The sequence below is a fragment of the Pinus tabuliformis genome, chromosome 2_2 (assembly GCF_031772625.1).
Source record: "Pinus tabuliformis cultivar Carrire ecotype Pingquan chromosome 2_2, CPIR1, whole genome shotgun sequence".
NCBI classification, from domain to species: domain Eukaryota; kingdom Viridiplantae; phylum Streptophyta; class Pinopsida; order Pinales; family Pinaceae; genus Pinus; species Pinus tabuliformis.
In genome coordinates, this window is record NC_142300.1 from 1227717474 (window position 1) to 1227741556 (window position 24083).

Sequence of the window (24083 nt, forward strand, 5' to 3'; positions counted from 1 at the left end):
CGTCGACATTATATCTTGAAGGCAAAAATAAAATGCCATCTTTCTTACCAATTTTCCCTTTTAATTCTTCAGTGCACACCTTAATCGATGAAAGATACCGAAGTAGCGCTTTACGTTCAACGTCGTCGGAACTGATTTGATCTTCATTACAGTGCATTGATTAGATTTTGAATCGACTATTTATGGGTATGTTTTGAACGAGGCTATCAATCAGTTCCGACCCGATGGAAGTTTGTTGAAGGCTGTGGTACTAATTAATATTTGAGCAGGTACTGCTGACACCTTGTTAGTATTCAAGGGGCCGGCCACATTGATATATTTGTGACCTACTCCTCCGCTTGAGGCAGAAGGAAGTTTGTTGATTTTCAATGTTTTCCATATACCGCCGAATGAGTTGATGCTACTCCTGCACGTTGAACAGATATATCTCCAATTTCATGATCTCCATCAACCACTCTTGATAATCGCTGATTATTCGGGTCCATCAACGGACCTTTGTGGAACTGTAAATTAAAACCTCCGGATATTCACTGGGTGATACTGTTGCCACCAGGATTCGGCCCAGAAGGTGCGACTTCCACCTCCTTGACAAGAAAATTGGGATGATCAGATGGATTTTTACGAGTTTTCGCGCTTATATTATCCCCTAAGGGACCTTTCTGGAACTGTAAATTAAGACCTTCGGATATTGACTGGGTGACACTGTTGCCACCCGGATTCGGCCCAGAAGGTGCGACTTCCACCTCCTCGATAAGAAGATTGGGATGATCAGATGGATTTTTAGGAGTTTTCGCGCTTATACTATCCCCTAAGGGACCTTTCTGGAACTGTAAATTAAGACCTTCGGATATTGACTCGGTCACACTGTTGCCACCCGGATTCGGCCCAGAAGGTGCGACTTCCACCTCCTCGATAAGAAGATTTGGATGATCAGATGGATTTTTATGAGTTTTCGCGCTTATACTATCCCCTAAGGGACCTTTCTGGAACTGTAAATTAAGACCTTCGGATATTGACTGGGTGACACTGTTGCCACCCGGATTCGGCCCAGAAGATGCGACGTCCACCTCCTCGATAAGAAGATTGGAATGATCAGATGGATTTTTATGGCTTATTCTATCCCCCTTCAGGACTCTGCCTGCGTGAACTGGACCATCATTCAATACTAGCGCTGCTACTGAAATAAAGAAGAAGGGTACCAACAATCTGGCCGCTGTCTTCATGATTGATCTTTCATAAAACAAAACTTGAAGGTTAATGATAATATCACTGCAGGTGACAGTCACGCAAATCGAATGTAACAATGAGCCTAATATGTTATCTTGAATCGAATGTAACAAAACAAGAAGGTTATAAATTGCAATAGAAATGCAACCAGAGCATTGTATATATATACAAAGGGGCGAGGGCAGGTCTGGGAAAGGAGAGATCATTATTTTCAGCTTGAATAGCGGACCAAATCAACAACCACGGCTAAGTCAAATCCTAGGAAAACCTGAAATCTTTGCTACAAAAATTTTAATACTTTACGGATTCCTTAAATTCATAGATTCACACAGTTGTAAGGGGTGGCTATCCGCACCCAGCGACTTGGGCAACCTTTTGCATTCTTTGATTGAAGAGTTTGACGAGGAGTCAAATGCATGGTCGTGTCATGCGGGCCATGTCAAAGATTTGGAAGTCAAAGGCGCGTACTCAGATGCCGCGTATATTTGGATAGTCATTTTGATAAGGAGTAGTCTTTAACGCAACTTTTTGAAAGCCTTTCTGGCGATTTTTTCCGGTGAAAATCCGGCAGTAATTTATTGGAATCCAAGTTTGATAGCTAATTTCTGCACAATGAAACCGTCCCAGGGGTTTTTCAGGGTGCTAAATCCGAATATGCAGTTAAAAAACCATTTTAACTTCATCAAATCATGATTTCATCTCAGTTTCTTCCGCCGAATTCCGTCACCGGAATCTCAAAAAGTCGCATTATAGACAACTCCTTTTGATAATTGTATGTCAATGTGGATTTCGAATGGGGAAATTTGACTTATTAAAAAAAAATCCATAAATTATTGGAAAATCTACAGTCCGCTTTCTACTGTCGGCTGGATTGTTAACCTTTCCCTGATTTGAATTATGTCTTTTCATATGCAATAATCCATAAATTATTGGAAAATCTACATTCCGCTTTTTCCTGTCGGCTGGATTGTTAACCTTTCGCTGGTTTCAATTAAGTCTTTTCATATATAATAGTCAATGCTTTGACCGTCACTCAAAACGATAGAGGAATTACTCTGGGGCGACCCGCCGGTGGTTATGTACTGGGCTTAGTCTAATTTATGGAATATTTTTTTTTTTTATTGTAATTCAACAAAATTTAGCAAAAAAAATTCGAAAAACACTCAAATATATTTTCATAAAAAAATTCTATTTCATCTTTAAACTAGCAATTCTCCCAAAAGGTACAAAGAGAGGCTGATAGGAATATTAAATTGGAATTGTTGAATTTGTTGAGATTTTCGGTTTTCATAACATGGGCAAAAATCTCAGTGGGTGACAATAATAAGATTGTGATGCTATATTAGCTCTATTTGGTTGGGAGAGAGTTAATGCATCCTATATTTGTTGTAAGAGGATTTATGAGTCAGTTAGATTCTCTTAGCTATAAAATAGATGTCCGTACAGATTGAGATGGTAGAGAGTTTGTGAGGAAATTGATTATTTTGTAATCTCTTGTTTGATAATAAAATTTTCCGATGCCTATGTTTGGTCGACGTAGCCGAGATTGGTTGGGTGAACCACGTTAAAATCACTATGTCATATGTGTCTGTTTTTATTGTTGTGATTGTCTTTTATATTCCGCTGCGCGCTGGTTGCTCTAACAAGTGGTATTAGAGCGATTTGGAGCAGGTGCGCGCGTGAGGCAGAATCGCTGCAGGTGGAGTTTTCCAGAGTTTTAGCGATTGCCGTGATTTCGAGCGAGACAGTCGCGCCAGAAATAGGCAGAGAGTGGATTGGCACAAATAATTAAAGAACAGTAGCACCAATTGGCGAGGGTCCGAGTCTGTTAGTCGCGCCAGAGCGCCAATATCCCGATTGGCACCGATCCGACAGGTTAAGTGCTTTCGGCGCGGGTGATCTGTTGTTGAGGATGCGCCACGACCCCTTAAACGCGCCCAAAGAATATCGTTTGGTAAAACTGCAAATTTTCTATTCGTTTTTATTTTGTACTTTGCAGTTTGTACAACAGAACGTGTTTTTTGATAAAGAAAAGGCAGTACAGTAGAAGGCGAAGGCATTGATTGTTAGATATTCATTTGATTGATTAACAAGTTGGAATTGGAGATTGTTTTTTGGTTGATACAAGATGGCGAAAACTCAGAGTGCTCGTTTTGAACTTGAGAAGTTTAATGGTAAAAACAACTTCGAGATCTGGAAGGTAAAGATGAATGATCTACTGGTACAAGAAGGCGTGGCGAAGGCGCTGTTGGGGAGGAACAAACAACCTCTCACTTTGACAGAGGATGAATGGAATGAGTTGGATGGTAGAGCTCTGAGTGGAATTCCGTTGTGTTTGGCGGATGATGTTTTGTTTAACATCGTGTCAGAGAAAACCACTGCAGGTCTGTGGTTGAAGCTTGAAAAGCTCTACATGACGAAATCCTTGACAAATCGAATTCTCCTGAAGCGGCAGCTATACAGTTTGCGAATGAAAAAAGGTACATCGATTACTAATCATTTGAATGTTTTTAATACTCTACTAGTGCAATTAGAAAGTCTAGAGGTAAGATTTGAATCAGAGGATAAAGCAATAACTTTATTGTGTTCGTTGCCCGAATCGTGGGATCATTTTGTTACTTCCATAAGTGTTAGTATTTCAGAAACCCTAGAGTTTGATGATGTTGTTGGAGCTTTGTTGTCCGAGGAGACAAGGAAGAGGTCGAATGCAGACACCTCTACATCAGAAGTAATGATGGCTAGAGGTCGTTCTAGAGAGAGACACTCTGGTAAGCACAACGACTCACGTTCAAAGTCAAAAGGGAAGAAGAGTAAGGTGAAGTGCTGGCATTGTGGCAAAGCTGGACATCTGAAGAAGGACTACTGGAAGCGAAAGCAAGCTTCTAAAGAAGATTCGTCGACAGAGAAGAAGGAAGCAAACACGACAGATACACGTTTGGCATCTGGTTCAGGGATGAGTGATGAAGTATTATCAGTTAATTTGTCAAAACATGATCAACATTGGTTGTTAGATTCCGGTGCATCAAACCACATGTGTATCCATAAATAATGGTTTAAGACATATAGATCAATTAATGATGGAGTCGTGTACATGGGTAATGATGTTACATGCAATATTGTGGGAATAGGGAGTATACAGCTGCAAATGTTTGATGGTACAACCAAACTGTTAATTGATGTAAGACATGTCCCAGATTTAAGGAAAAATCTGATTTCACTAGGAGCACTTGATACAAATGGATATAAAACTGTAGTTCAAGGTGGAGTAATGAAAATTTACAAAAGTATTTTACTAGTAATGAAAGCTAAGAAGGTAGGAAATCTATTTCAGTTAGAAGGAAGAACAGGGTCAGATCATGTATCTACGGTGTCTGAACATGACAGTAGTTCCATTCACTTATGGCATCAAAGGTTGGGCCATATGAGTGAAAGAGGATTAAAAAATTTGGCTGATCGCAAGTTACTTCCTAATCTAAAGTCTGGAAAGTTAGATTTCTGTAAACATTCTTTGTTTGGTAAACAAGGTAAGCAAAAGTTTAAAACAGACAAACATACTAGTAAAGGAATACTTGATTATATCCATTCATATGTTTGCGGTCCAGCTCCTACAACCTCGTATGGTGGCTTGTCATATTTTGTATCGTTTATTAATGATTTTTCTAAGAAAGTGTGGGTCTACATGTTGAAAAGGAAGTCTGATGTTTTTACAGCTTTTAAGAAGTTTAGAGCATTGGTAGAAAACATCACTGGTAGAACTATAAAATGTTTAAGAACTGACAATGGTGGTGAGTTTACGTCCAAGGAATTTGAAAACTATTGCAAGGATGCAGGGATCGAGAGACATAAGACCATTGTTTATACTCCTCAGCGAAATGGAGTTGCGGAACGCATGAATAGGACTCTTTTAGAAAGAGCAAGGAGTATCCTGAGTAACACCGGTTTGCAGAAGGAATTGTGGACAGAAGCAGTGGCTACAGCTTGTTATGTGATAAATCGATCACCATCAACGACGATAGGTTGCAAGATTCCTCAAGAGGTATGGAAAGGTCACCCTTGTGATTATTCTAAACTCAGAGTGTTTGGTTGTGATGCATATGCTCTAATACCTAAACATTAGAGAACTAAGTTAGATCCAAAATCAAAAAGGTATATCACTGTTGGATATGGTGAGGGAACAAAGGGATATAGATTGTGGGATCCTACTACCCGCAAAATCATCATCAACAGAGATGTAAAGTTTAATGAATCCTCTCTTGTATAGTTAGATGTAGATAATAGAGTGAAACAGGATGATGTATCTGATTTTCAACACATTCAGTTTGAAAGCTCTTCTAATGATAGTTATGATGACCATAGTTCATATACTAGCCATGAACAGGTTTCAGAATCAGATTATGTACAGGGTTCAGGTGTAGATCATGAACAGGTCTCAGATGCTGGTTATGAAGAAGTTCCTACAGATGGTAGTCAACGAATTGTGGAAGCGCCAGAAACATCCTTAAGGAGGTCCACTAGAATCAAACGCCCTCCGAAAAGGTATGATGATTATGTTACTTCAGTTGCATTTACCGCTAATGACGATGAATCTCTGTGCTATCAGGAAGCTATAGAAGGTTCGAAAAGTGACAAATGGAAAGCAGCTATGAAGGAAGAAATGATGGCCTTAGGTAAGAATGGCACATGGGATCTGGTTGAACTTCCAAAAGACAGGAAGACTGTGGGATGTAAATGGGTTTTCAAGGTAAAACGGGGTGTGAATGATACAGAGGACAGATACAAAGCAAGGTTGGTCGCAAAAGGGTTTTCTCAGAAAGCAGGCATTGAATTTCATGAGATTTTTCACCAGTTGTTAAAATAGTTTCAATTCAAATTGTGTTAGCATTAGTTGCTCTGCTTGATTTAGAATTACAACAACTAGATGTTAAGGCTGCAATTTTACATGGAGATTTAGATGAGGAAATTTATATGGAACAACCGGAAGGGTTTTTTCAGCATCGCAATAAGAAATTTGTCTGCAGGCTCAAGAAGTCATTGTATGGTCTGAAGCAGTCGCCTCGACTGTGGTACAAGAAATTTGATTCTTTCATGTTGAGTCAAAAATATATAAGAAGTGAATATGATCATTGTGTTTACTTTAAGCAATTAAGTAATGGCATGTTCATTATCTTAGTGTTGTATGTTGACAATATGCTTTTAGCAAGCAAAAGCATTGAAGAAATCAACAGGTTGAAGACTCAGATGGCAAGGACATTTGATATGAAAGATCTAGGAGCAGCCAGACAGATTTTGGGCATGAAGATTTTCAGAGATAGGAGCAATGGTAAGCTGTGGCTATCACAACAGAAGTATGTTGAGGAGATACTCTTGAGGTTTGGTATGAACAATGTGAAGCCTGTGTCAGTCCCTTTAGCTTCCGATTTTAAGCTTTCTTCCAGTGTATGTCCTAATACAGATGAAGAAAAGGAATATATGTCTCGAATTCCATATGCCAATGTAGTAGGATGTTTGATGTATGCGATGGTTTGCACTCGACCAGATATTTCACATGCAGTTGGGGTTGTCAGCAGGTATATGGCAAATCCAGGTAAAGAACACTGGTCAGCAGTGAAATGGGTGCTTCAGTATTTGAGAGGCACAAGTAGTTATTGTATCACTTACAATAAGAGTAGTGAATTTGTTTGCGGGTATGTTGATTCCGATTTTGCAAGTGATTTGGATAAGAGAAGGTCAACTTCAGGGTATGTCTTTACTCTTGCAGGTGGAGCCATTAGCTGGATGTCAAAGCTACAAAACATTGCTGCTTTATCCACTACTGAAGCAGAATACATTGCTGCTTCTCATGCTTGCAAAGAAGTGATTTGGTTGAAAGGTTTGCTTGGTGAGTTTGGTAGGTTACAGGAAAACATCAAGTTATTTTGTGATAGTCAAAGTGCAATACATTTGGCAGGAATCTGACCTATCATAGTAAATCAAAGCATATACCAATAAAGTACCATTTTGTAAGACAGGTTATAACTGAAAGGGGAGTCTCTCTTAACAAGGTGCATACAAAGGAGAACTATGCAGACATGTTCATGAAACCAGTTTTGTTAGAGAAGCTACGTTGGTGTTTGGCTTCTCCTGGCTTGCATAAAAAATAAAAATAATAAAGAAACGACGTATCAGGCTAATTGTTGTCAAGGTGGAGATTGTTGAGATTTTCGGTTTTCATAAAATGGGCAAAAATCTCAGTAGGTGACAACAATAAGATTGTGTTGCTATATTAGCTCTATTTTGCTGGGAGAGAGTTAATGCATCCTATATTTGTTGTAAGAGGATTTATGAGTCAGTTATATTCTCTTAGCTATAAAATACATGTCCGTACAGATTGGGATGGTAGAGAATTTGTGAGGAAATTGATTATTTTGTAATCTCCTGTTTGATAATAAAATTTGCCGATGCCTATGTTTGGTGGACGTAGCCCAGACTGGTTGGGTGAACCACGTTAAAATCATTGTGTCATATGTGTCTGTTTTTATTGCTGTGATTGTCTTTTATATTCCGCTGCGCGCTGGTTGCTCTAACATAATTTTTATAGAAGAGTTAATTGGTTTGTCGAAAATTTTCTTGGATTGGATCATTGTGCAATAACTTTTCTTTAGATGTTTTGTTTATATCTATATTACAAAGAACACATTGAATGTCTTTTTTCATTTTAGAGTAAGTTAATTACCCAAAATCAAGAGGTTAAATTAATTACCGAAAATCAAGAAACCTTTATAGATGGCCAAGCTTATACAAAGCTTGCTAGTGACGAAGGTAATAACCACCATGACTATCCTGTAAAAAGTCAAAACATAATATTAGAAAACATGTTGATATGTTGTTATTCAAATGTTAATTCCATTAGAAACCATGATATTATTATTATATTTTGTAAAGAATAATATACATATATACAATGATACTACATTGAAAGCCATAATTGTATAGTGCGATTAGAAAGTCAAAATATAATATTCTTAAACCAATACTTATTGTATTCATATGTGATTTTTAATAAAATACAATTAAATTTGTGATGTATAATTAATTTTATTTAAAAATTAGTAATAATAATCATAATAATAATATAATTAAAACAATAATATAATTGAAATGATAAAATATAAAGATTCATAGGAATGACCAAAACAACCCAATTTGCAAATTGACAATTGGACATCTTAATAGTAAAGGCATTTTAAGAATAAGCATAACTTTGAAAGAAAGTTGAAGTTGATTTGATCATGTCAAACCTTGTTTTTACCTATGCAAAAAATTCACGAACACTTTTGGACATATGTAAAAAGTTGCTGAGGAGAGGTTGAGATTTAAAATATATAATCATTATGGGGCGTATGTGGTGGGTGAGAAAGTAAAGGTTGAAGTTGAATTAATTTTTCATGATTATAATTATGATATTATGTGATAAAAGATTAAAAAAACATAAAATGCCAAAGTAAAAGTTGTTCCAATTAAATTTACTTTATTATAAAAGAACATTGTATCTCTGTGCATATTGTTCTGTATCTACATACCTATTTGAAAATGGAAAAACACCCAGTTTAAATTCAAATTATACTCCTCTATAAACTGGAAATACTTTATCAATATGAAAGCATATACCATATACCTGTCATAACTATATCCACTTTATTAATGTGGATCCATGCGCTAGATGACACTTGTGGATCGAGCATTTAAATAATATTTTCGAATTTTTAATATTTAAAAATGGTATATTTACTCTGCATCAAAAGATACCTTTAATGGCAGAGAAGGGAAGCTACCTGGCTTTTATAATTTCTAACTTCAAAAAACAGGAAGCTGCCTTTACTTTTATAATTTCGAAAAACAATGTGATAGAATTGAATAAAATATCATAGACTGAAATTAACAAAATTGTAATAAAATATAATATAATAGACTGGAATGAATAAAATTAAAATAAAATATTGAACAAAAAAAGTAGTAATCTTTCCATACAAGTAAAATTTAGTAGCTAATATTGCAGAGGGAAATCCCATCATATTACAGAATGAAAACCCATTCCCAACCGAAGAGCTCTCATTTTCTCATGTCTCTACCAGCGTGCTTACTACCACAAACAATATTTTGAACATTAACTCATTCCAGACTAAGCAAGGGAAAAATGGTCATTTGGATCCTCCAAGGCACTATTTCTAACTTCAAATTAAATGTATAGTCATGGTTCACTCCCTCAACATAGAACTTCTATGTAATACCATTGTATAAGATGTTGGCAGTTGTTGTTCACACTGATGCTACATTTTTGTGATAATCTGGATGGGAAAAAATAGTATTGTTGTATGATATTTTCCATTAGGAAAAGCAAATTGTAAATGATCTACATTCATACCTCCTATCTCCTGAGTTCTCTTATATTTCTGAATCATATGATAAGGCAATGTTTGGGGGCTTAATGCTTTCCACTGTACAGTCTGGCACAAGAAAGAGAAATAGGAAAGGTGACAATCTCATCAAGCTGCATATAAGAACTGTTATCCAAAGTCTACTGTAGTCATCTTTTTGGACATGAAGCCACTAGAGTAGAAGTGCGTTAAACCAAGAACCAGATGTATTCCCAAAGTTAGACACTGACATCAGGAAAGGAAAGACAGTGCCTTCGATGCCATTGGGACAAAGTCGAGCATATAACACAAGCATGGGCATTAACTTAAGCTGTGTCTCTTAACACAAAAAATCGATCTGGAATATGCATCCAAAAATTCACCCTTGAAACAGGTATAATGTCAAGGAGCCCAATAAATGAATATGCGACTTTTGTATGGATTTCTTGGGCTAGATTTCCATTTATGATGTCGATGCAGGAGCTGAAGGATTGCAATGATTTTGCATGGCATAACTCACACAAATTCAGTATCGTAAATCCCCAAAAAAGACTAAAATCTCGTATTCCCAATTGAATTATGATGCAACCAGACGTGCTTGTATCCATGGAATTCATTTCTTTGGTATTGTGTTTGTAGGGATCTCCATGCCTAAACTTCACTGGGGCTGCATCCAAAGAAACAGCCTGAAGAATAGCTGGCCCATCTTCACATAGATATGGTTGCACAACTAATCCAATGGTTGTTAATTGAGTGCCATCCAGAAATGGAGTGTACTCCTCCCTTGATAGCACACATATATGTAGAAACATATTATTTTGGAGAACCCCAATCTATCATTGTTCAAGGAAGGTTGGGTCATTTGACAAAAATGGTACTAAGTCCTGATACTCTGTAATGTTGGGCCTATTCTTTATGCAACAATATGCATATGTCTTGGAAATCGTGTGAGTTGCAAGAAGTCTTCCTTTCACCTTACATCCAATCCATTGTGCACATCAAGGGTAATAGAGGCCTCCAAATGTTAACATTGATGATGCAACCCAGGTTTGGATCTGCCCTTTCCAGCATACAGAGGAAGCCAACTATCCATCGACAACATATACCTCTTTACCATTAACTCGGTCTACATGGTTAAACTTGTACGATGCCACTGGTATTGGAATAGATTTATGATAGACAAATACCTCATTTGACTGTGAACCAATAGCAACAGAAAGCCCGACAAGGCTCCTTTCATATCTATGCCCAGAATATGTCAGAACAGGGTTGCAAAGTACACTTCTTAAGCTTGTTGTCGGGTTCCAAGGCTTGATTGCGCCATCAATTGAAACTGAGGTAGCTTTCCTATGATGTGCAAGCAATATATTTACAGGATCTTGCGATTGAAGAGACACAACAATAGTCAAAAGTTGAGGACTACAAGTAACTAAGGTTTCATGTTGAAGTGTTTGGAAGCTCCCTATATGGCCTTTCTGCTCAAAGCATGCAAGAAACATGTAGAAAGCAAGATTCAAAGTCTGACTGAGTTATCTCCACTTTCCAACATAATACCATAGCCTCAAGATCACAGTATTTTTCAATAATTGAATATGCTTGATAATTTCTTTTGGAAAATTGAAAATGCTTTCAATTTCCAAATAAATACATCGAATTCGAGCCTTCAATATATGTTGGTCAGAGTAAATGTGGCTATTTGAATTCCAGCCCTTTGATATGAAAGGTAATTATGTTGGCTTATTGTTAGTTATCCACCCTGTTAGGAATTCCCTTCCAAGCATCTGCACTACGTCAAACGAGCCAGCCACAGGATCCTGAGTTCCGTGAACTATAATTCCTTTGTTACGCGTATTGATAAAATGTGAATTGTCATTAATATCGTGGAGACTGGGAGCATCACCATGCAAATCTTGTAACTGTTTTTGGTGAGCAACAAACCAGACATGGTAATCATGGTATTAGGCAAGGCACCTCACCTTTGTAAGAATCTCTCTGACATGCTTAATTTACATTTGTTTAGAAGGATGTTGGTGATCTAACTGATTGTATGGATCATTCACTAGGCCACGTACTCCATGCCTAAAAATTGCTTCCTTTGCATGTTCCAGGTCCTACTTAATTGACGGAATTTTTTATTTCAAACTTTATCAGATAAGGATTGTCATTTAACCATTGCTTCCCCTGCTCTGGTTCTTTGGCACTGATAGATTGTGTGGAGTAGCATGGAAGGAAAGCTTCTTTTATATGATGTGCTAACAGTCCTCTTACATGCTCCTGAACCTTGTTTTCCATGGAACAAAGAGCAATTGGCTAGTATCTAACATGGTTCACGGGAGCATCAATCCACTTAATTTTCCTTCCTAACATCTTCCCCGAGATTCCTAAACTGAATCGAGAAATGTATATCTCATGTGAAACATAATACGATGCATTGGGGGACTAAATTCCAGCTCTAGATGATATTTGATAATATTCTTTATTACCCTTTTTCTGAAGGGAATTTTTCTTCTGCAATCCTTCTTGATGTGCTACTGTTACATTTTTATTTAGTTGAATCTCCACATTACCACACATTGAAAGAACCCTAGTAAATTCATTAAATGGTTGAGGCAAGATACAAATAACAGAATTACCTCTCCTCCTTTTAGCAATAATCCCAGGTGTAAGGATAGCAATGTCCTCAGCAAACATGGTATTGGAGTTTGGAGTGTGGAAGTTTAGTTTCATTAGAGAATGTTCCTTGTTGTCTTCAACTGTACCATCCACTAGGAATTCAATTTCTTCTTGGAGCATGTTCCTTGTAACATCATTGCAAACTTCCAGTGGCCTTACAGAGACTCCAGTAAACTGATCCATATTTTGATGTCAAAATTTACTTATATTGAATACATCTGTAGTGGGATCTTATCCCCTGCAAATGAGAATGATGCCATCAAGATGCTTCAGATTGTCTTCACAAGATTTGTGTCCATATTTTGCTGAGCCTTTGACATGAACAATACCTTCAATCATGACACTGCCACACTTAGTGGGTAACTGAACCTTTTCATGGGACGAAATTGTCAGGGTCTTTCCAACTAAGAATTCAAATGAAAATGGTCCATATATTTCTTCTAAGCCTGGTTTGGAAACCTCTTTATTTGCAACATGAATTAATACCTTTTTCCTACCACCATTTGGATTAACACTTACCCTTTGGCTCGCTTCAGATGTATTTCAAAAGGCTTCAATTGTATCTTCAACTAAATGTACTGAATCTTCATTTATGCTTATATCTTCGTCTTTAGATTTGTGGTTGCTTTCCCCTTTCTTTGCCATCATTAATGGCAACCATGTTTCCAATTGTTCTAACATGTTTGTGAAATCTTGGTTGTAATCTTCAAATTTTTGAAATTGAAGCTTTGTATCTTTAAACTTCCATTTTGACCCTCAAATTCTTCTCCTTGATATCACCCATAGCTGGCCAGAGTTATGCTCTAATACCACTATAATATACCCAACAAAAGTTACATTCAAACTTTTCCAAAAAATTTAAATTTCTCTTTGGCACCTTTCTACAAACAGTTTGAATGCAAAGTATGGAAACACCTTCAACAAACAACTTAGAAATTTTGTCAAACACTTCAAGGAAAATTTCAGATAAATAACGTCAGTTAAAGAACTAAGGCAAAAATCTAATTTTTATTGAGGAGATTTTTCAATGATTACAAGTAGAATCTAATGCAAATCCCGATCCTTACTTCAGCGGAAAGGAAGTATATAATTTCTTGATAGGCTTGTCAATACAATGCTTGGAGAATTTACCTCTACATTACTGTAGTAGCTTCAACTCCTGGTTGCTATACAAGTTTGCTCCAACACTCCAACGCACTCTAGGAAATAATAAAGAAACCCAAAAACTAACCAAATCAATGCAAAGGAATCCAATCAAAGTCTGCTTCAGTATATAGAACGCAGACGAGGATTCTCCAGCTCTCTGCCAATAACAGAAATGCCCACTATTCCGCTTGTAAATGAATACCATGATGCTCGTAACTGTAAAATAGACGATCAGCATAATATTGTAACAGCGCACAATGCAGATGAGGATTCTCTAGCTCTCCGCCCATAACAGAAATGCCCACCATTTTGCTCGTAAATGAAGACCATGATGCCTGTAACTGAATGACCTTGCCCGTAATTGAAGGATGAAGACCTGACGAATATCCGGAAAATGCGTATAGGAAGAGCTATGCCCCCTGAATGTGGATGCCAGGTGTCAGCCTCAGAAACAAAAGGACGACAAAAGTCTCTTTCAAAGGAAGGCCTATCGGCCTAAAAATCCCCATAGATCAAGTGAACCAATATATATATATATATATATATATATATCTGTGTGTGTGTGTGTGAAAAATAAAGCAATGTGTTGAATAAGTGACATGAAAGATATGATTTACAATGAGTCATTCACCCATTAACGATATATAAACATTGATGTCTCATAAGCCAACATGTTATAATGAAGAGTTAGAATGTACATTTTTATTGTAATTATATTATGAGTAGTATTATTCATATTTATTTATATATTTATGTTTATTATAATGAATCAATAAATTTTAAGTGATTAGATGCTTGTGGTTGAGCAATTGTTGGATGGCATCCTATATGTATGTTTTTATGTGGTATTGGTGGCAATATTAGATTACATGGTCTATTGGTTTTGGTGGAGTATGGGGCATTCATCTCCAAATTCATATTGTGCGTAATTTTCTATGATGGGGTGCCTCCCCTTCATTCTCGTATTTGGATCTCAGCTAAAGGCCAATGTAATCAAAGAATGTGCCACTAGGGTGATTTGATGGTGCATGTGGGTTGTGACAAGGTATGTTGCTACTTTACACTAGGATTTTTCTCATGATGGGAGAAACATCACTAATTATTCTAGACTATCCATATGATTACATGTAATTCCAAGTTGATCCAGATATTCTATCCCCTCTAGGAATGGTTGGGGTCCTATGAATGAATGATTATGCTTATCATTTTAAAATAAGTATTTTGATTCAATTAAAATATTTTGTTGCAACATTGACATGTAAGTGACACTAATTTTTTATATTCTTGTGCTTAGACATGCAACATATGTAGTAGTCAAAGCTTTGGATAACATTCACGGCAACAAGTAATCTTTGATATGATTGTTTGTAGACGTTGAACATATGCAATCGTCAAAGCTTTAACCGACATTCAAAAAAACATTGAAGCCTCCACAATGGCAGTGTATGATGGTGTTTGTTATGAAACCAGCTCAAGAAAAGATAGAAAAGATAGATCAATGCCTTAGAATTCAGCCTCTTCGAGGGGGCAACCTCCTTTACATTACATAAATGAACAATTCTTGGATGATTCAAATGACAAAACCTCCTTTCTATATATAGGAGTCTAAGGAGTCACAATATAATCCAGCCGACCTAACAATAATAATATAAAGCCACAAAAATAACAATAGAGGGATTCTATGGGGCACAGTAATAACAATATGGGGGCAATAGGGGCACAACAATATTAATAAGGGGTATAACTACAATAGTAATGGGGTAATCACTAGTATTATAGGGACCCAACATGCCCCTCTCCTTCAAAAAAGTGTTGTCCTCAACGCTTGAGTAGTTCTGGATACTTCTGCATAAAATTCTCATCCTCCCATGTGGAATCTTCAGTGGATAAGTTCTTCCACTTGATAAGATACTCTGAAATTGATCGATTTCGTAGCTGTCGAGTTCTTGTTTCTATGACTGCTTTCGGTTCCAATATAATTTTTCCTTCCTCGTCAAGTTCTGGCAATATTGTTTGAACTGGGAGCTTGTCGCCTATAACCTTCTTTAAACATGAAACATGGAAAACTGGGTGCAATCGAGAAGATGCAGGAAGCTCCAATTTGTATGCCATAGTACCAATCTTTTGCAACACCTTGTACGGACCATAATACTTTGGTGATAATTTATTATCCTTCTTAGCTTGCTTGAGGGACATTTCTTATATGGTTGTAGCCGTAGGAATACCCAATCACCTACATCAAAACTTCTTTCACTGCGATGTTGATCTGCCTGTTGTTTCATTCTATTCTTTGCCAACACGAGGTTATCCTTTAAGAGTTGGAGGACTTGTTGTTGATGTTCGATGTGATGTTCCACTGCCTGAACCTTAGAATTTTCTCTTAAATATGATGTGATGGATGGTGGTTGATACCCATAAAGTGCCATAAATGGGGTCATTTTTGTTGCTGTATGGAAGGAAGTGTTATACCACCATTCAGCCAGAGGCAACCATTTGACCCATTGTGTCTGTTTATCAGATACAAAGCAACGAAGATATCCTTCCAAACATTTGTTTACTATCTCAGTTTTCCCATCAGATTGAGGATGATAAGATGAGCTATGAGCTAACTGAGTACCAAGACAAGAAAATAATTTTGTCCAAAAATTTCCAGTGAAAATGGGATCTCTGTCACTTACAATAATCTTTGGGTTTCCATGTAGCTTTTGAATTGTTTCCATAAATGCAGTAGAAACTGTACTGGCTTTAAATGGATGTGATAATGCACAAAAGTGTGCATACTTGGTAAGTCTGTCAACTACCACCATGATGACACTCTTTCCCTCAGACTTGGGTAAACCTGTGATAAAATCCATTGAAACCTCCTCCCAACGTTGGCTTGGAATGGATAAAGGTTGTAATAGACCCAGTGTCTTAATTGTTTCAACTTTATTTTGTTGGCAAACCAAACATTCCGCCACAAACTTTTGAATATCTGATTTAAGGCCATCCCAAAAAAATTCCTTCTTAACCCTGTGGTAAGTTTTTAAAAATCCTGAGTGCCCTCCTAAGGGAGAAGTGTGCAATTCCATAAGAATCTTTTGTTTTAGCTGGGAATTCTTACAGAGGTATAAGCGATCTTTGTACCATAACGAATCATTTTGCCAGCTAAATGTATCAGACGTACTGGAATCTTGTTGTAGCTTTCGAATAAGTGCCCACACTTCTTCGTCATTCTTCCATTCCTCCCTTGCTTCGTTTATCCAATCTGGTTGGATAATAGAAATGGCGCACAACAATGCTTCCACATCCTCATCCTTTCTTGAGAGTGCATCTGCCACCACATTTTGCTTCCCTTTTTTGTAGATGATTTCAAAGTCATAACCCAACATCTTTGTGACCCACTTTTGTTGCTCTTCAGAGGATAATCTTTGTTCTAAAAAGTATTTAAGGCTATCATGATCCGTTTTTACCTTGAAGTGTCTTCCCATTAGGTAGGGTCGCCATTTCTTAAGTGCATGGAGTATTGCCAACATTTCCTTCTCATAAATAGCTTTTCTTAAAAACTTTCCCTTGATTGGACGACTTTCAAAAGCAATGGGTCTTTCATCTTGCATTAGAACAGCACCAATTCCATTTCCTGAAGCATCACATTCCACAATAAAGGTTTTTGTGAAGTCCAGTGTAGCTAAGACTGGTGCTTGGCACATTGCCTCTTTAAGATGTTCAAAGGCCTTTGTTGCTTCCGGAGTCCATGAAAATGCATCTTTCTTCAATAATGTTGTTAGAGGTGCTGCTATTCTCCCATAATTCTTAACAAACTTGCGATAATACCTTAGCTCCTTCATGAGATACAATATGACTAAGATATTCCACCTCTTGTACTCCAAAGAAACATTTGGATCTTTTTGCATATAATTGTTTCTCCTCCAATAGTTGTAGCACCCTGTCAACATGTTCAACATGATCCTTCCAAGACTTGCTGTAGATTAGTATATCATCAAAAAATACTAACACAAATTTTCTAAGGAATGGTTTGAAAATTGAATTCATCAAACCTTGAAATGTTGAAGGTGCATTGGTAAGGCCAAAAGGCATGACCAAAAATTCATAATGACCCTCATGAGTTCTAAATGTTGTTTTCGGAATGTCTTCAATCTTCATTCTGATTTGATGATATCCTGAACGAAGATCCAACTTGGTGAAGTAAATTGATCCATGCAATTCATCCAGTAATTCATCAATGACAGGAATGGGGAACTTATCTTTAATAGTGAGCTTGTTGAGCTCCCTATAATCTGGACACATGCGCCATGATCCATCCTTCTTGTGCACCAATACTACTGGAGCAGAGAAAGAACTTTGACTCGGTTGAATTATACCAGCCTCTAGCATTTCTGCAACCATACGTTCAATTTCACTCTTTTGGACATAGGGATATCTGTACGGCCTGATGTTTGGAGGAACACTTCCTGGAATCAGATGAATAGCATGATCATGATCACGTATAGGTGGGAGACCTTTGGGAGTCTCAAATACCTTGGAATGATTGTCCAAGACTTTTTGGAGATCTGGAGAAATAGATGATTCCAATGTGGAAACATCTAGCGAACATAATTGTGCAATTACACCTCTTTGCTCCTTTTTTAGAAGCTTTGTCATACCATTAGAGCTGATTATCTTTCCTGGTTTCCCTGCAATACCCCTTAATTCAACTTCCTTTCCTTCCATAGAAAATTTGATGAAAAGTTCTTGAAAATTAAAAGCTATTGTACCCAAGGATTGTAGCCATTGGACTCCTAGTACAACATCAACACCTCCCATTGGAATGGAAAGCATTGGGCTAGTCAATACATATTCTCCCATGGATAGCTTGATATTATGGCACTTTCCAGAGCAATTTATTGTTCCTCCATTTGCAATCATCACTTGACACTCTGGTGCTGGATATAGGAAGCAATTCAATTCTTTTGCTACCCTACAATGAATAAAATTGTGGGTGCTTCCTGAATCAATCAACACTATTACCTTTTTCTTCTTGATTTGTCCTTCTATCTTGATGGTTTGAGGAGTGGTAATTCCCACCAATGCATTACAAGATATGGTCGGATTTATTTGTTCTTCATCTAGGCTTTGTTCCTGGAGTATATCCTCTTCTTTTGACCTTTCTTGCTCCTTTTCTTCTTCCTCTTCACAATCTATGTAGAATAATTTCTTCTCAGCACACTTATGACCTTTAGTGTATTTGCTATCACAACTGTAACAAAGCCCTTTTGCTCTTTTTTCTTCCAATTGTTGTGGTGTCAACCTTATAGGTTGTGGAAGACTAGGGGCAACAACACTTCCGTCTTTATAGTTGTGAGTGGTATGCTTCCTGGTTGCCATAATTTTGCTTTCCATTTTTCTTGCTAACCTGAATGCCTTCTCTAATGAATCAGGTTCCCAAAGGCGAACATCATGTTGGATATTATCCTTTAAAGACCCTATGAACACATCAATCCTATGCTCCTCTGGAATATCTTTTACCCTTATGTTCAATTTTTGGAACTCCTCAATGTGCTCCATTATTGAACCCTTTTGTTTGAGACTTATCAATTGGCTAAAAAAAGTGTTGCTTTTTGTATCCTCATAATGTGCTATCAATTCTTCCGTAAAAATTGCCCAAGTGATAAATTGTTTACGAGAGCAAAGCCATTGATACCATACAAACTGATTTGGTTCCAAATATAAAGTTGCCATACGTACCTTTTGTGTGTTTTGCACATTATTGAGATCGAAGAATTGCTCCATCTGTAATATCCATGTGGTGGGATCCTTGCCATCAAACTTCCTCATATCGATTTTTGGAATATGGTGAGTCTTCGATCCAACATTAGAGTCTATGGAATCATGATTAACATTTCTTTTGTTCTCATCATGAGTTTCCTTTAGTACCCTTCACCCTTAGTGACCATTTCTTGTAGCAACTTATTCATATTTATCTTCAGTTCTTCCATCTTATCATCCATGCCATCAATTTTAGCTTCTACGCCTTTCTTTAAACCATCCATCTTAGCTTCTACATCTTTCCTTAAACCATCCATTTTAGATTCTGTTGCTTTTTATGCAAGTGACACTTGTTCTTGTAATTTTGATATATCATGTAGCATTTCTTCTTCTTTTTCATGAGTCATGCTAGAGCTTTCAGGTTCCTTACTAGGTGTTTGCATTTTCTTTCCTCGGGGCATCAGTTACCGATAATAATGCTCTACTATGCCCTTTGAATTCCTTCAAAATAAATTTTCAAACCAAGCTTAAGCAAAAATTTAAGAAAATCTACACACCTTTTTTCACTTTGTAGGAGCTCGATATTGCCTCTGATGTATCTCTGTACTTCCGATCATCTAGTTCTGAATTTGTGACCTGTAGTAGCCCTTTATGTCCTCTTTCCAATGCCACAAGTCTGACCCAAATTGGATTCTCCAAGGAAGAGTTATGTGAAATCTCCCACAGTGACTTGATTATAGACTAGTTCAGTAGAGTGAACTTGTACGACGTGCCACGAGTCACTGTTTTGACCTTTGGATCTAAAAAATTCATACAAGAAACTATAGTCCGTCCTCTTTCTGTACCTTCTTACAAAATTTCAATCCGATCCCCAGAGAGAAAGTTATGACGATTTTCCCCAGGTCACTTGTTTGGAATGTAATTCAGGAGTCTGCAAAAAGACCAACTTCCTTAGATCATATCTCCACAAATATAGCGCGAAAAGCTCTGAAATTTGGACCCAAGTTTCAGCGCGATTTTTTCTCAAATATGTTTTTTTTTCAAATTCTGAAACGTCGCAGAAAAAAAGTTATAGCGAAAATTCCACGATGACCTGTTTGGAGCAGTGAAACCCTAGAATCCAAAGCTCTGATACCAAATGTTATGAAACCAGCTCAAGAAAAGATAGAAAAGATAGATCAATGCCTTATAATTCAGCCTCTTCGAGGGGGCAACCTCCTTTACATTACATAAATGAACAATTCTTGGATGATTCAAATGACAAAACCTCCTTTCTATATATAGGATTCTAAGGAGTCACAATATAATCCAGCCAACCTAACAATAATAATATAAAGCCACAAAAATAAAAATAGAGGGATTCTATGGGGCACAGTAATAACAATATGGGGGCAATAGGGGCACAAAAATATTAATAAGGGGTATAACTACAATAGTAATGGGGTAATCACTAGTATTATAGGGACCCAACAGTGTTCAAGCTTGTTTTTAACATTTCTTTCTTCCAATGTTTGATCTTCATAATAATGCCACATCGTTAGAGATATTGAAGTCGATGATGATAACATCAAAAACGACAACAACAGTAAAAATAATCTAATATTAAAGTTAGAGCCAAGCCAAACATTGAATTAGTGAATGCGAGTGCTTCTATTTCAACTATGTTCTAACATTCCACCTCTTCAATAATAACTTAATGATATTAAATGACCCGAAATAATAATACAAACAATATCTCTATCCCTGAGACTAATTATCTTGTCTATGTATTTTCTATATATCTCCTCTTTCCTTTGTAAATTTGTCCATTTGTTTATCGAAATTTGGAAACTTTTTATCTCCTTCATTTTCAAAATGAAACTAGAGGTTCATTTTGGTTAAAATGTTTCGTCCTCGTTTGGTAAACTTAGTTAATCCCAAAAATGCTACTAGAAATAAGTTGCTTTATAAGTAGTTTCATAGTGTCTCTTTGTTTAAGAGATTTGTATCCATTCACTAGGTTGCATTGTGGTTTTTGAGTCAATATCTTTGTTGTAGTATTTTAGTCAATCTTTTTATTTAGTTTTGTAGGTCTCTACATTTTCTTCGGTATATGTGGATCTCCATGGGTTATTTTTAATGTGTTTTCATTTTCATTCAACAATTTAAAGAATAAAAGGCAAAGGTCATATATCAAATATATTATTATTTTCCCCACTTATTTCTATTACTTACTTTTCATCATTATTTCTATTATTTATGTCATTTATCTATTTATAAAGTTCATCATTTGAACACTTTTACTTGAATATTTTAACTTTTTACCTTAACCTTTTATTTATTTTTACCTTTATTCCCTTTCTCCATAAATTTTGTAGATTTGTATTTCCCTAGTGTAGATGAGGGAATATTTGGCATTTTATCTTACAATTGAATTTTATTCCATATTTGAACAATGTTGAATTTGGGAAATCATTTGAACCATTGAGCTCCATTTTGTCTTTATTGTTTATACTCTTGCTCAGGTTAAATTAAGAGTTGGGATGTAGCTCTATTGTTAATTTTGAGAGTGAATATTTCACAACTAATCTTTTTGTCCCTTTTGGATTGTTGAATAATTTTTTTTTGTTGATTCCAAAATAAAATTAGGCACCTCTTTAAGAAGATATGAGTCTATTACATTCTTCTTGAAAATATTGTTCCTATGCACCATCTCACTATTTGTGTATCCAACCATTTTTCTTACACTATTTTTTATGCATTTAGAAAAAGTGATATAATATACATTATAAAACTTCTTACACTAGTTTTTATGCTTTTAGAAAAGGTGATATAATATCTCTTATTTTATAACAAGTAATGGTACTTCCATATTCTTCAACATCAAATTCATTATTTTTCAACATTTTTTATTTAAATCCATTTCCATAATTATTTTGACATAATTGCTTAGAAAATTTTCGCTGAGATATTTTAACTACCTTGAAAATTTATGCTGAATTTAAAAGCTACACCCACTTAACTGTCTTTGGAACAAAAAGCTACTTTAAGAGAGCAAGAAAATGTAAAAATCGATAATACAAAAAGGAAGGCACCCACCCATTGGTGGCACGGAAAGATCTATAGCATCCACCTATGGCCAAAAACTAGCCATTAAATATACAATACAAAACAAATTGATGTTATCTTATTCATCATAAACCATACGAAATTTAGTTTTCATATATTTTATAATGTCTTTTTAATAATTTTATGTTTAGTCTATGCTTCCAAAATAACTAATTTGAAACCCATTTTCATGAGCCCAAAATTATTTATCAAATTTACGGAATATATATTGCTCACAATTTCATAGCAGATATTGACTTGTTCTTGTTCGTTATTCTTGATTTGTTTTATTATGATTTAATGCTTAATAAAGAGTCAGTGCCTTCTCTTCCTGATCAAACATTCTTTTGTTTATGTAACATGTAAACAGTTTTGTCCTTTTATTGTCGTGTGAATGGCTATGTTTGGAGCCGTATGGTTTGAGCAGAAGACCGTCATAAATTATGGAAATGTGGGGACAGATACGAATGGCTAGGATCTGAAATGGTGTAGAAACAACCCGTTTAATTAATCATGGAAATGCTCTATCCATTTTTCCACACCACGGACGAAGAAAGAAACAGTCTAATGTGGAAAACTGAAAGGCGTCGACATTATATCTTGAAGGCAAAAATAAAATACCATCTTTCTTACCAATTTTCCCTTTTAATTCTTCAGTGCACACCTTACTCCATGAAAGATACCGAAGTAGCGCTTTACGTTCAACGTCGTCGGAACTGATTTGATCTTCATTCTAGTGCATTGATTAGATTTTGAATCGACTATTTATGGGTATGTTTTGAACGAGGCTGTCAATCAGTTCCGACCTGATGGAAGTTTGTTGAAGGCTATGGTACTAATTAATATTTGAGCAGGTACTACTGACACCTTGTTAGGATTCAAGGGGCCGGCCACATTGATATATTTGTGACCTACTCCTCCACTTGAGGCAGAAGGAAGTTTGTTGATTTTCAATGTTTTCCATATACCGCCGAATGAGTTGATGCTACTCCTGCACGTTGAACAGATATATCTCCAATTTCATGATCTCCATCAACCACTCTTGATAATCGTTGATTATTCGGGTCCATTAACGGACCTTTGTGGAACTGTAAATTAAAACCTCCGGATATTCACTGGGTGATACTGTTGCCACCAGGATTCGGCCCAGAAGGTGCGACTTCCACCTCCTTGATAAGAAAATTGGGATGATCAGATGAATTTTTACGAGTTTTCGCGCTTATACTATCCCCTAAGGGACCTTTCTGGAACTGTAAATTAAGACCTTCGGATATTGACAGGGTGACACTGTTGCCACCCGGATTCGGCCCAGAAGGTGCAACTTCCACCTCCTCGATAAGAAGATTGGGATGATCAGATGGATTTTTATGGCTTATACTATCCCCCTTCAGGACTCTGCCTGCGTAAACTGGACCATCATTCAATACTAGCAGTGCTACTGAAATAAAGAAGAAGGGTACCAACAATCTAGCCGCTGTCTTCATGATTGATCTTTGATAAAACAAAACTTGAAGGTTAATGATAATATCACTGCAGGTGACAGTCACGCAAATCGAGTGTAGCAATGAGCCTAATATGTTATGTTGAATCGAATATTACAATAGAAATGCAACCAGAGCATTGTATATATATACAAAGGGGCGAGGGCAGGTTTGGGAAAGGAGAGATCATTATTTTCAGATTGATCAAAATCGGACCAAATCAACAACCACGGCTAAGTCAAATCCTAGGAAAACCTGAAATCTTTGCTACAGAAATTTTAATACTTTGCTGATTACTTAAATTCATAGATTCACATAGTTGTAACGGCTG